The sequence below is a fragment of the Amphibalanus amphitrite genome, unplaced genomic scaffold, assembly GCF_019059575.1.
Source record: "Amphibalanus amphitrite isolate SeventyFive unplaced genomic scaffold, NRLGWU_Aamphi_draft 000265F_arrow, whole genome shotgun sequence".
Classification (NCBI taxonomy): Eukaryota; Metazoa; Arthropoda; class Thecostraca; order Balanomorpha; family Balanidae; genus Amphibalanus; species Amphibalanus amphitrite.
This window is the reverse complement of record NW_024881760.1, coordinates 84,785-99,188: the sequence shown is the minus strand read 5'-3', so window position 1 is coordinate 99,188 and position 14,404 is coordinate 84,785. Positions and strand designations below refer to the sequence as shown.

Sequence of the window (14,404 nt, the reverse complement as noted above, 5' to 3'; positions counted from 1 at the left end):
GTGAAACTCAGGTTAAGGTCATTTACTTGAAATCATTTCGGTTAACTTCCTTAAATTTACACCTTTTTACTGTGGTTTTTAGGAAGTGTTGGTTTGAAACTTAGCAATCATTTTAGCATTTGAAAACTAGTCATACTTAGGTATCACTTACAGTGCCTATAATGCAATATATTGCAAGGCTGTAAGTGCTGGTTAACATTCTATGGATAGCCGGCAGAACGCCTAATGGGTGATCTGGTGTGACCCGTCCTATCCCAAATGCTTTGATACATCATCTTTGATCAAAGCAAGTGCAAATTCGGAGTCAGAAACAAGCCAAGTCCCAGCAAACTTTACTTGTAGAAATTCTAGCAGGAACCAATTTTCCGTGCTTTTGGGTTATTAACCTGATCTGGGAGGTCAACCAGTGACCTAGGATCTCAGCATTGACCAATGACCAGGACATAAAAAAATTGGCTTTCTCTCGTCAGCGATGACCAGGATCCTCAAATCATCGGATTTCTCTCGTCACGAGCAGCTCGCTCTTTTTTTATTTTTCAGCGAAGCTCTGGCTATTTTTATCAAGAGCCGAATGGCTGAGGGTTTCTACGCCCCTCCGCTACATGTAAGACGCTGAAAAGAAATGCCTAAGTGGGTGAGGGTTAAATATCGATTGGATTTTAAGTGCCGAAGCCTGAAGCACTTTAATTTACTTCGATAGCAGTTTTTAAGACCAACGAGCTCGAATACTATAACTTCTTGAACAATGTAAGCACCACATAAAATGAATCGTAAGAGAAGCGGCTCAAGGTTAAGGAGCTATGAGACACTTAATAAAAAACGGCATGTATTAGAAACTGCACTGCACCTAACTTGCACTGGTTTTTAAACCTTTTCGTTGCAGACTGGTAGATTAAATTTTAGGATTGATTTCAGCTGATGCTCAAATGGAGCTATTCATTCGTTCATTCATGCGACCATCCAATTCCATTCATAAAAGAAGCCAGTGACAAAATTGTTCATTTTAGATAAGTGTGAAATACAAACTCAATAAAAGTTTAATGATACGGCAAATTTGCGATAGGCGTTATCACAAGTGTATTCGCGGCCATTGGGGCGACGTAAGAAAAGAAGAAAACAACTGGCCCCAAGAACTTTAAATTATCAGTTAGCATGCATCTTTACCTTGACCTGTAAAGAATTTATCATTAATTGCTAGAGAAAATTGCATTTAAAATATTTCATCTATGCTTTTTCATCGCTTGCACAATATGTTCTTTTATTAAGCTAGAAACACTAATTAGAAATAGTTCCCGCATCATCAAGAACAATAGGGAAGGCTTGAAGTGAATAAATAATCTAAACGGTGTTGTAATCTATGTGAAGACACTTCTAAAATTGCCTGTAGAAATATTGAAGGCAAAAGTTCAACTTTTTCACAAGACGGATGTTTATAAACCTATTCAACGTGTGACAACTCAGCCGGTATTTCGTCGCCTACAGCCCAGCTTTCCCTAGTGACCGATAGAGGCGCTGCCATCGATGTCCGCCCGTGCCGCCTAACGGACAACTTTTATAATGAACAGACAAAAAACTTTAACGAATCAAAGTTGAGAGCCCCAAATAGGGGAGAGAGGTAAGATGAGCCAAGGGGCAAGTTTAGCCACCCCATGTTTCTCAGCTCCTATGGCGCTAATTGACTTGAGCTTCCATGTGCCGTTCGCTTACGATGCTGCAGTCTTTCACGTGAGACGGCAACGTTCTCACGCTCAGCACCCGGTAACCTGTGGTATCGCCCCTGATAACTAAGACATTTTTTGCCTTTTAAATGAGATGGTTGTTATCTGCGGTGCATGGTTATTTTCCTTAGCGGGTGTCATTAATCGAAAATGGCCACGGGTGGGGCAAGATGAGCCATTTTCACCTATGGGGGAAGATGAGCCGGATAAGCCATTGTTGTCTCCGCTGTCGAAAACCAAACTGAGCTGCGCTTGTTTCTGCTGAATAAAAATGGTAGGAAATTGTTTTTCTTTGTTGATTACACAAGTTGTAAGTGATTTGCAGATTATCTGAAGGATAAAACGATTTCTTCCGTGATAGAAAACTTGGCGAGCTATTGGAAGGCTTAAAACAGTCACTTTTTGATGGAGGAAAAAAAACTTTGCCATAAGTATCTATGCCATGGAGTAAATAAAAGAGCCCACTCTTCGCCGCGCCCGCGAAAAGAAAAGGTTCGCTTTTCTATCCATGCTCAACTTTCCCCACGACGTGTCTCAACTTACCTCGCCCATGGGGTAAGATTAGCAACGTGCAAGATGATTTTTGACGTAGCCTTTTCAGTACAAAAATGAGCGGTATTAAACATTTCTGGCCACCATTACATGCGCAAATCACCACTCTGTCCGTCCAACCCGTAAACGCAGAAAAATGATCAGTAAGTTAGCCTGTAGCTTACGAAAAACAAAAAGCGGCTCAACTTACCTCATTCTCCCCTACGTAACATAATTGAGGGCATTTTTTAGGCCATCACAGTATTTGTCAATAATTGTTGTTTGGGGGACTGGGGAGGGTGGTTACTGGCTCATAATATGTGCCCCCCCCAAAAAAAAGAAAGAAAGAAAGAAAACGAAACCGATCATCCGCGAAAAGAACTATTGAGCTCGAACCAAGGCGACGAATCGATTTATAGGTATGCAGGATGACTAACGATGCCACTTTTTGACTTCTTGTGTCAAATAAGTTCCATCATCTGGATAGCACGTCAACATTCTATTTGACGTTTTGCAACAAACGTATACTATTTGGCGCGACTAGCCTCATAAATGTTCCGAAACTAAAACCGTTCCTTCGCAATTAACTTGAACCACGTCATCCCAGCTTATGCACGACAAAAATAAAATAATGCTTCAGGATCACTGGCCTGAATTCCAATGCTTAAAGTTAACTCAAAACCGGTGTGGCTGAGGCACGCTTCGCTACATCTCGTGACGGCCACCATTGTGTTGCATTTTTCGGTAAGCTATAAGTTAATAAGGAAAGGATTGGTGAGTGGGTTGAAAACAGCCCTCACCCTCCACCCCCCCCCCCCCTTCTTCAACATAAGCAACCGAAAGATCTGGCGATGGTTTATCCACCTCCTCTGCCGCCGCGCTGCGAGGCCTCGATTCGTTCGGTATGTGGCTTCCTGAGTGGTCCTCCCCGGAGGCAAGGTGAAAGGTCATGGCCTGTATCATAAATTTATACGTTGCTGAATATGTTTTATAGTTCTTCCAAGGCCTTGGACACCGTTTTATTATATCGGATAAGCATTGCACTTTCTTGTCAATCAATACATCTAAAGAAAACTTGATCATAATCTTATACTGCGGCAATTGTAATTCTGCTTACGGTTGCCTCTTTATGATACGGACCACCACCACCTCCACTGCGCTGGAGCTCTGGCGTTCTACCCCTCCCCGCTACGGACCGGCCCTCGGGCTAGGTGTGTTAGTACTGAGCGCAAACCTGTAGTAGTCACGTGACTTTCATTCACGTAGCGTATAGGCGATACCAAGGACGGGCTCTGGGGAGGCAGCCGGCGCGGAAAAATAGCACGATTGTAGTTTTGGAAGAATATCTGTTGCGGTAAGAGGAATTATACAAAACATACGTCCTAGGAGCAAACATGTGTTATTCCTCCATACTTTGCACTACATTTCCTTTCTCCAATGGCCAGCACTTAGCAAATAATAGCGCAATTCTAAATTGGTAATATATGTGTACAGTAGCAACTGCGGGTCCCTGTACTCCGTGCCTGCCAGCTGTAGGGCCCGAAGCGAGAGTGTCGGGAGGCCAGCCTCGGCCAGGAGGGCGTCCTTCCGGGTCGCACGTAGGCAGCCGGTGATGACGCGGGCGCACTTGTTTTGCTCGGCTTCGAGGCGTCCTCTTACCGACGGGGCGGCGTATGTCCCGAAGACGGCGGCGCCGTAGTCGAATAGGGCCCGGATATAGCCGATGTAGGCCGCTCTGATGGTTCGGCGGTGGCTTCCCCAGGTCTTTCCGGCCAGTGCCTGTAGGCATCGCCTCCGTCGAGACATCTTGGCTTTCAGGTCGTCGATGTGGTCCGCGAAGGTGAGTTGGGGGTCAAACTTAATGCCCAGGAAGGTCGGGTTGCGGGAGTAGGGCAGCTCCTCTCCGCGCAGCGTCAGGTGCGGCTTGACCTTCCCTCCGCTCTCTCTTAGGTCGAGAGTGAACAGGGTGGCGGTGCACTTCGTCACGCTGGGCATGACTTTCCAGCGTCGCAGCCACGTGAATGTGGCTGCGACAATCAACAATCAACACAATGTAAGAATACATTGTGTTGATTGTCCTTTACCGATACTGTTATTTTTCCATTTCTAGAAACACCGACATGGCGATGCAGGTGGTACTGCCTGGTGAGGCCGCGGTCTCCGGAATCGCCTGCAGACGAAGTCACCTGGCGTCCATCTGCACATCACTTGCAGCAGTGAGGCCTGCTGACCGCGTCTGGCAGTGTCGGCAACGTGCCAGACAGCTATCTGGAGTTCTGCTCACCGCAGGTCGCCGACAGGAGGGGCGACGCATCGTCTCCGAGGTCGCCTCAGCAGCAGTGAGGCATATTTACGTCTGGACAACGAGTTGCGGGGAAAAGTGATGATTTTGTTGCAGTTTTAGGAGCCGGTGATTAGGCTGGATTTTTGGGTTACTATTTCGTTCCGATTCATGTATTTCATAGTGTTTGGCTTTTGAATATTTTAGTTCTTTCAGATAAATATTACTTGCCTTACAACTTTTGTAAAAACGTTTTATTTTTTTTATAAGCCGACGTTCAGAGTCCTAAAAATACATCAGCACTACAATCATTGTAAACAAACAAATGGAGAGCACCACTTGGCTCTGTTCCAAGGCCATTTCTTAGTTTATCTGGTGGTTTTCTTACTCTTGTACGTCGTTCTGTTGGATGAGGATTATCAATAGACAGGTGTGACATATTATAGTGCATGTATGGCCTAAACTTTTGAATTCATTTTAAAAGGGAAAAAACGCAAGAAATTACCCAACGTTTCGCATTTATTGCTTAGTCATGGGTCTTCGAGTGCGATTGATCGCACTCGAAGACCCATGACTAAGCAATAAATGCGAAACGTTGGGTAATTTCTTGCGTTTTTTCCCTTTTAAAATGAATTCAAAAGTTTAGGCCATACATGCACTATAAAAGTTCTGTTGGATGTTTTGAATCCCTTAAGATTGACTTATATCATACTTAAGAAGCATGTTGACTGAAAACAATCCGAAGTATCCAGGAGGCTGACAGAGGTCCTGACTCCTGAGCAATATCAATATGTACTTGCACTTGATGTACTTGATGTGCAGGTAAAGAGGACTAATAAGCCCTGTTATATCAAGTTGTTATCATAGTTGATATCAAGTTGATATCAAGTTGAACAAGTTATGAAATTTTGGTTGATAAACGCAAGTTGATCGGGCTCATATATAAGCAAGAAAAAGTAAAATTAAAAGAGCTTATTGGCCGAAAACAAGCTATAATATTGCAGACCTTGGAGCAATACTGAAGATCACACTGAGCAGGATCATGCCAGAAAATGTTGACTGATGAGCGCATATTGATGTATTGGTATGAATATTGAATGATAACTTACAACAGCAAGATAAATTAGTGCTAACTATCAAGTTAAAAATCAAGAATGAATGGACTTGGGCAGTTTTACTATGCTTAGATGCTATGCAGATTGTAATGTGCATCAGGTACTCAGTGTCTGGCAAATGAAACATGCGATCATCATTCCATTGCTACTGGAGGAGAAAGCTTGGATCACTAAATCCACTTTATGTTTATTTTGATGTTAATCATCACTGTATTTCTTGAAAAAAGGATTGTAGTAAAATTGTCAATGTGACAATCCACGCAACAATGTGATCATATAATGTGCTCATAGTCATTCGTGATGGTGATTATTGGTCCAATACGAGTATACAATGGCAAAGCTCTCAGTCTCAGCGTTTCTTCCTGTGGATGGCCAGCAGTGACTCAGAGCTTAGAAGTATTAGATTTAGTTTTCTTCACAGGGCTGGGATAAAAAGTACTGAGGGTAATCTTCCACCAAGGAACTCTACTTTGACATGGTATGAGATGTAGGCACAAGTAGGTAGGTGCTTAGTTCCTATAGTCAGTAGTTGTGTATGTTTAGTCAGGTTAGCTTAGATTAGATTGTTAGTTTTTTAATTTGCCAAGTGTCCATAAAAATGTGACCTGAGCAATGAGTACCTATACCTGACTAACTAGTAACTTGACAGCTGACCTAACCTCAATCATCACACATATTTGCAGCCTACCCAAGACCTGCATAGTAGTAGCACCCAGTGATAGGTAGGTACTCACCATAATTCCATCTTACCTGCTAACCTTCAACTTGCCAAAAGTTAGCTCACATTGCCAAGCTGCATCCAGGGAAACAGTCAACTGAGGAGTTGGCTCATTGGGTGGCTGGTGTGAGTCTGTGCATTTAAAGTGTTTCTTCTCTGAAGCTGCTCTGCACTGCTGTATGTCATGTTAGATGCTCATAAAATGTGGGAAATGATTATAGCTACTTAAGTGCTTTGTTAATGCTCGAGACATGAACAAGTACAGATCCTGCAGGGTACAGCTGTGAGTTAGGTGCTAGGTGAGTATGTTATGTGAATGTGCCATAGTTTGACCTGTTTGACCATAGTAAGTATACAAACAAGCACAGGGTCACAGTTATATTCAATCTCCACATAAACATACAACAAAAACGGCCATATAGCCTAACTCCGAACACACCACAGATAACTTGAGCCTTTGCAGGCACAAAAATGTTTTGATCAACAGGCCAGGTATACAATATATCCTCTGTCCTTGCCGGATCTTGCTGCCAAGTTGAGGTACGATGACTGAACTTCAGGATTGATCAACCTTTTCTTAGCCACTGCTTATATACGAGAAAGACCAAATGCTTGTTTGTTTTGATTTACAGGACATGTAGGACAGGTATACAATATATCCTCTGTCCTTGGGGGATCTTGCTGCCAAGTTGAGGTACGATGACTGAACTTCAGGATTGATCAACCTTTTCTTAGCCACTGCTTATATACGAGAAAGACCAAATGCTTGTTTGTAAACTGCGTTGAAAATTTAATGATCCACCTTCAATTCTGACATGAAGGCACAAATGAAATAGTTCCCTCTCCTTTTGGAATACACAAAGCAAAATATCTAATAAATTTTAGTGGATGGACAAGAGCAAATAGCATAGCTTCCCCTCAAGTTAACTTCTGGTCTGGCACCGCTGGTACCGATGAATTACACTGACGGACGCTTATTCGCTTCATATTTTGTAACAAACGCGCTAAAACTGCAATATAACAGCACTATATGCTTCTTGACAAAATGCAATAGTAGTAAAAATTTAGCCTTGATGGCATTCATTCTTGGTGGAAACGTAATTAAAAAATATTTTGTAGTAACAATGAAATTCCGGCCGAAAACAGTGCACGGTTTAAAAAAGAATCATTCCAATGACGGTCCATTCTTGCGGTCCTGAAATCGCCACTATTTCCGGCCTCTCCAACGCAACTCGTTGTCCAGACGTAAATATGCAGCAGTGAGACCCCACTGGCCGTCTTCTTAGGCTTCAACTAGATTGCGAACAACCTATGCTGAGACAACGCCCATGACGTGTGATCCGGTACCGCTACCGCACTGCGTGCCTGTGCCCGCCGTGAGCCGCTAGTGCATGGGTTCGACCATGAGAATATGTGTTTATGCTGCTTTTACTATTGTTTATACGTTGAAGTGATGAATTGTTTATTTTTCGCAAGCCTCCGCTGTCCGGTTGCCTGCAGCTCCGTGCAACGCCAGCTGTACTGTTGTTTTAATGTTGTCTCTCCGCTCAGCTGTACTGTTGCCTCTCCGCTCATAACAACCTATGGTGAGACAACGCCCATGACGTGTGATCCGGTACCGCTACCGCACTGCGTGCCTGTGCCCGCCGTGAGCCGCTAGTGCATGGGTTCGACCATGAGAATATGTGTTTATGTTGCTTTTACTATTGTTTATACGTTGAAGTGACGAATTGTTTATTTTTCGCAAGCCTCCGCTGTCCGGTTGCCTGCAGCTCCATGCAACGCCAGCTGTACTGTTGTTTTAATGTTGTCTCTCCGCTCAGCTGTACTGTTGCCTCTCCGCTCATAACAACCTATGCTGAGACAACGCCCATGACGTGTGATCCGGTACCGCTACCGCACTGCGTGCTTGTGCCCGCCGTGAGCCGCTAGTGCATGGGTTTGACCATGAGAATATGTGTTTATGTTGCTTTTTATACTATTGTTTATACGTTGAAGTGACGAATTGTTTATTTTTCGCAAGCCTCCGCTGTCCGGTTGCCTGCAGCTCCATGCAACGCCAGCTGTACTGTTGTTTTAATGTTGTCTCTCCGCTCAGCTGTACTGTTGCCTCTCCGCTCATATATGACACCCTCTATATGAATGGCACTACTGATTGTCACACCCACTGTCTGTATTGTCCGTAGTGGTGTCTACGCCCATGTTAATACAGCGTGCAGAATCCAGATTCTATTGAGGAGAGTTGAGCCAAGTCACCATAGGCTCGGGAAGAGAGCAACGTGGAGGCCTACTGCCCCTTCCCCGGCCCCCACTGGGGGCGCCAGCCACTCCAACTTTTGACTGGATGTCAAGAGCGTCGCCACGAGGGGAACGAGTCGCCGGCCAGCCAAGGTAGCCAACGGCGTATGAAGGTTGCCTGACCTCGAGGAAACTGAGATGGCACCAACGGAGGTTTTGTTAAGTAGGCGACCAAAATTCGAGCGGCAGCAACTTGGGCACCTTCACAGATAGCAGTGCCGCGTATCAGGGCGCCTTCGACGTTGAGCTGGGCGCCGATCATCAGGACGCCGGGGGAATATGACCCAATATCCCCCGTAAATATGTGCCTCGGAAGGGAGACCCAACCATAAAACTGAAAGCTCGCCGTATTTTATCCACTATTTTTCGAGCAGGTCCATAGATTTCCGTCCTCAAAAGTGCGGGGATATTCCCCAGTGTTTGAGTTGGATGGGACTATAGTGGCGTTTACACCGACAGGATATTCCCATTGCCGGCTGTGGGAAACTACTGTCGGTGTAAACGCCATTCATATTTCCTGCGTCACCCCTTTGGGGACGCCCTTACTCCATGGTGCCGAGCTTATCAATTTGGATATCAATGGAATCAAAGTCTCTTATCGATCGATGAAGAACTTAATTACCCCGACCCGGAGAGCGTCTTTGGAATCAAAGCAGTAGCACATGACGCAAGACTTTAGGCAAATAAATCCTTCTTGTCTGAAATAAAACATTTGTGTATTGATAAGCACGTTTTATAAGCAATGGTAGCAAGATTCTCCATGTATTTGGTTAAAGTGATAATTTAGTAGCAGATACTTACCGTCGCATTTCGTTTTATAATTTATATTGTCAGAACTAGCAACATGTCTCTTCACTCAACAATAATTACAAAAGTGAAAAAGAAACGATAAATTGCTTATATTTTGGTGAAACTAAAAATTAATTCAGCATATATTTTTTTTACAGCGTTGAAGTCCAGCTCCAAAGGACAGCTGACGATCGTAGCCGAGCAGGCTGTTTGGTACTTCTTCACTACTTCTTAGAAGTACCCGTTTGTATCGATTATGTCTCACATAATAAGCTATTGGAACAAAAATATCCATGTTCTTTTAATTATTTTCCTTTCACACTTTAAATAAATACTTTTGAAATGCATTTACTAATTAATTTCACAAAAACGGCTTGAAATTTTACAACGTCAAAATACTTATTCCAATTTCCACCATGAAACCACCACTATATTACTTGCTTACAGAACCGTGCGCACAGTGCGCGCAGTTTTATCGTGACGTCAGAGGGTGCTTCCTCAGTGGCGCCCCCTGGCGGGGAACGCGTGCAAAAAGTCCAGCTCTTAGGCATGTCCCTACTTACGACCCAGGAAGGAAGAGATGTTTTACTTGCGTTCTTATCAATGACCATGCTGGAGCAAGTGGTGAATGGTCCAATGTGAATGGCATCTTTCTTCTCCCTATTCCCTAGACGCCCAGTGGCGGCGGAAGCAGGGGGGCAAGGGGGGCAGCTGCACCCTAAAGCTATGGAAAGGGGCGCCTCGAAAATCTGTAGAGGAGGCAGGAAGTTAAGAGGTGCGGCAGCCATAAAGCTGAGCAGTGCGACACCGCAACTGATAAAGGCACTTGTGACACGAAGAGGGTGGCAATGACGTGGGAAAGGTATCTTTTGATATGCTGAAGAGTGGAGGGCATCCTTATCTGAAACAAAGGCAGATGCTGCCGACCCTGTCGAATATAATCTTGCTAGGCGATAAAGGCTAGGAGGGCGCAGCCACTCGAGAAGCGCGCCATGCGGAAGAGGGGCGCCTGTGTGTGGGACGAAAAAGAAACATTTATGGAGACGTCTTTGAAGGCGATAGCCTCCGAACGCCAACACGAACATATGAGGGCTTATAGCGTTGCAGGCTCCATGCGACAAAAAGGGGCCGGCCTGATGGCCGATATGCGAGAGGAAATTAGTTTGTGTAACATTTATCGGGGGCGGTTTGCCGTTTACAACATATGAATGTTAAGGGAGGTCCGAGATTGGGGCCTGTAAAATTGCACTGTCCGTATGGGCGGTTACACCCCTAGTGCTAGGGCGTATTTTGCGTTTTTTTTTTACTGGGGAGATTATGACCAGGAATAGCACTCTGCAAACTTCTATGGGCGCCTGTATAGTAGGGGTACCCATTTTTCCCGATTTTGGAAATTTGTGGGTGGGGGTGGTTTTTCCCATTATTTCGCGGCTCCTGATTCCAATGGTGCCAAAAATATTGAAATCAAAGGTGGTTTAGGGGTCGCGAATTGAGATTGAAATTAGCGTATTTACCTAGAAATATGCTTATTTTACGCTGATAGTAAATCGCAACGAAGGCAAACTTTTTGTTTCGAGAGTCGGGTAGAGGGGTCATTGAACGCTCCCTTTTCATCCAGATCGATGTGCTCTATCACGTGGTTACGGTTCAATGCTTTACTAGCGATCATTACAATGTCGATATTGTAACATTTGGTGAAAAGCGCCGGGATGTTTTGCTCCTGTTGCTGGTATCATTCTGGTCAGCGTGCAATCATTTTTGATATTTTCTTTGTGTGCTGCATTAGTGACCTTTGATGACCTTTGAGGTCAAACTAAAATGTGAAGTTTCAGTTGCCATATCTCAGTTCATGACAGGCTCTTTGTGTCCATTATACAATTCAAGTTTGTGCAAATTAGCTTAGGATACATCTGACAGATCATGGCTCCGAATGTATTTCAAACCATGTAATTCAAAAACGATCAAACCATTTCGACCGTATACTTCCACAAGAAACGCCGTCCTGCTCGCTCACGGCTACGATGTAATACACCTTTAGACAGGGTAGGATAAATACCTATGGGTGTTCTATACAAAAAAAAATCAACTTCTGATCCAAAAACAGAAACTCCAAAGAGTCGATTCTATCCATGCCCACCAACCATGTACCATTTCATTTCTTCAGTGGGGACAGATACACACCGTTCATGTAAGAGTTTCCGATACACTCCGATCATTTACGAGTTCATATTAATTATTCGACGCGGGGGACTAGCCATGTGCTGATACGTGCACGGTTGATAGGTATGTGACGAAGAACTTTCACAGCTTCTGGCACAGATCACTTGTGATCTCAGGTAATTAGCGTCTGAATCTGAAGAACCTATAATGTAGCAGAAGATTTTCATCCTGCATGGGCCGTATGGTGGCACCAGGACGCATCATATAAAGGAGTGTGCGTGTAAAGGCTGAAGAGGAGGAGAATCAGGTCCGCCACCATAAGGTCTGTGGCCCACCCACTGTGTCGGCCCCCCGGCAATGCCAAGAGTCAGTAAACGGTTCTGCCTCGGAGTTGGCTGAGTCGTTTAGACTTGGTACCTTCCTAATTCTCAGCTTTAGGCAATGCCATTCGACTTCAGTTCAGCACCATCTGAGGGTTTGGACTGGGCCTGTAGAGTGCAGCGTAAGATCCGTTACTTTATCTTGCAAGGATACTTCTGGCAGCGGCCATCACCAGGCACTAGTTCCATGACATGATATCTGCACCCGTCTCATGTCAACAGCTGCTTGTAGTGGCACATGCCCAGAACTGGAGTCACGAGCAGTCGTGCACGCGTTCGGCCAGGCCAGTGCTGTCCGTCATCAGCAAGATTGCAAACATATTGTTTTCATAATGGGGTGAGGATGAAGTTCATTGTTCCTCTCCTCCTGTGATGTTCTCCGCCAGCTGTCTTTCCATATGCACAATCGCATTCTGTGTGTGGTTGTGGGTGTTTGTGGGGGAGGGGCAAAGCTACACTCAAGCACAGCGGTCACCCAAAGGCGCGGTGGTGTAAAGCTTTCGCCCCTCCCTCTGCCGTCTCTGCAACTCCGGGACTCGGGGAGGTCGTCTAGCGAATTGGAAAAGGTCATGCATACCGGCATAGCTTAGTGCTGTTTTTATGTCTTTGTAGATATATTTGGTGCTCTCTTTTACCGCTGCACGTCAAATATACAACTGAAGTAGTGTTGCACGGTGTCCAACAGTCATCAATACCACGGCAACACATTGGCTTTGCATATTTATAGTCGTTAAAATGAAGTCATTTTTCCAAGTAAAATTAAAACTTCCAATGCAAGCTCGCGACCCCTAAAAGTAGTCTGATATCGTTATTTCTGTCACTGCTAGATCCAGAACGGAGCAAAAAATGATAACATCAACCCCAAACTGTTGACATGGTAACCTTGTTCCAACATTAAATATTGCTAATTTGGTCGATTTTCCGTTAAAATTAACATTTTCATTTTGAATTCGTTACCTCTAGAAATCGTTTGGTTTCGTTATTTTTGGCACAGGTGGAATCAGAATAGACCAAATAATGGAAAAATTGACTCCAACCTGTTCGCATGGCAACCTTGTTCCAAAATAAAATAAAATTATTTTGGTCAATTTTTCGCTAAAATTGGCATTTTCATTTTGAATTCGCGACCCCTAGAAATCGTTTGATTTCGCTATTTTTGGCACAGATGGAATCATAATAGACCAAATAATGGGAAAATCCACCCCCACCTAAAATTTGGAAAATTGACCCAAAAATGGGTACCCCTACTGTATAGGGGCGAAACTGATTTTCCAGTGCAGGGACGGCCATCGGCATTGTGGGGCGGCATTCATTCCACTGGGGCGTCTGCCAGTGTTGAAGGGCGGGATTCATTTCAATGGGGCGCCCGTTGGTGTTGATGGGCGACATGTATCACCTGGGGCGCCTATCGGAGATTGGGGCGGCATTAATTTCACTGAGGCGCCTATCGGCGTTGACGGGTGGTATTTATTCATCCGGGGCGCTTATCGGTGGTATAGGCCGGCATTCGCTTCACTGAGGTGCCTATCGGTGTTTTAAGGCAGCAGTAAATCCACTGGTGTCTGGGGCGCCTACCGGCGTCGAAAGGCGACATTCATAATTCATTTCACTGGGAGGCATATTGGTGTTGATGTGTAACATTCATTCTCCTGGGGCGCCCGGCAATGAGGGGCGGCATTTATTCCGTTCCCCTGGGATGGGCCCCTATCGGTGTGGAGGCGTCGCCGTCGTATTACTTTGAAATGGGGGCACCTCTGGGTGGTAGTAGATGCATTCATTTCGCTGGGACACCTACCAGCGTTGATTGCCTGTATTCATTCATTTCGGGCTCCTATCGGTGTTGAAAGGCGGCATTTATTTCACTGGGGCGTCACAAACCTGCTACTCCCACCATAAACCTCAGCCTATTCACTTCACGTTAGCAGTAACTAGAAGTCTCTTAGGGGGATCCATAGGGGGAGGCTTAGTCTCGGCATAGTCTCGGGTATCATTGCGTCGCGTCGGAGCGATTAGAAACCGGGTTCTAGCGATCGAAATTTCGCAGCTTTAACCAACTTGCCGGGAGGACGGATGCAATTTAAACGCAATTTAAATGAGTGTTTTTTTTTTTAACAATTCTCTGTCACCGAGTTAGTGTTATGGATTCGGCGCCTTATTCACTAGTCCACACGAAGGTTTTGGAACCGTGGAACTCTTTTCGATATGCCTTATTCGGAGAATCTTATGATATGGTGATGAGGTTGTTTTTAAACGAACATTATGAAGGTTACATTTACGCTATGGAATGTACCTAACTATTTCTCGTTACATAAAAACTGTAAATTCTGAACGTGTTAACAGGTACAACACATTGTCAAACGTCTCTTCACTGTTTGTGTTACTACAACCGTGTATATGGTAAGGGGCGCTCAGCG

At 44.7% G+C, this 14,404-nt stretch overlaps 1 protein-coding gene across 1 annotated transcript in view; it reads right to left on the bottom strand.

Moving 5' to 3' along the window:
- Positions 1–10,112, bottom strand: part of LOC122386862 (zwei Ig domain protein zig-8-like) — a 101,356-nt gene extending 91,244 nt beyond the window's left edge. The window contains exon 1 of the mRNA XM_043376540.1: positions 10,014–10,112. The gene's annotated coding sequence lies outside the window, so the exon portion shown is untranslated. The remainder of the gene's footprint in view (positions 1–10,013) is intronic.
- Between the last annotated feature and the right edge of the window lie 4,292 nt (positions 10,113–14,404).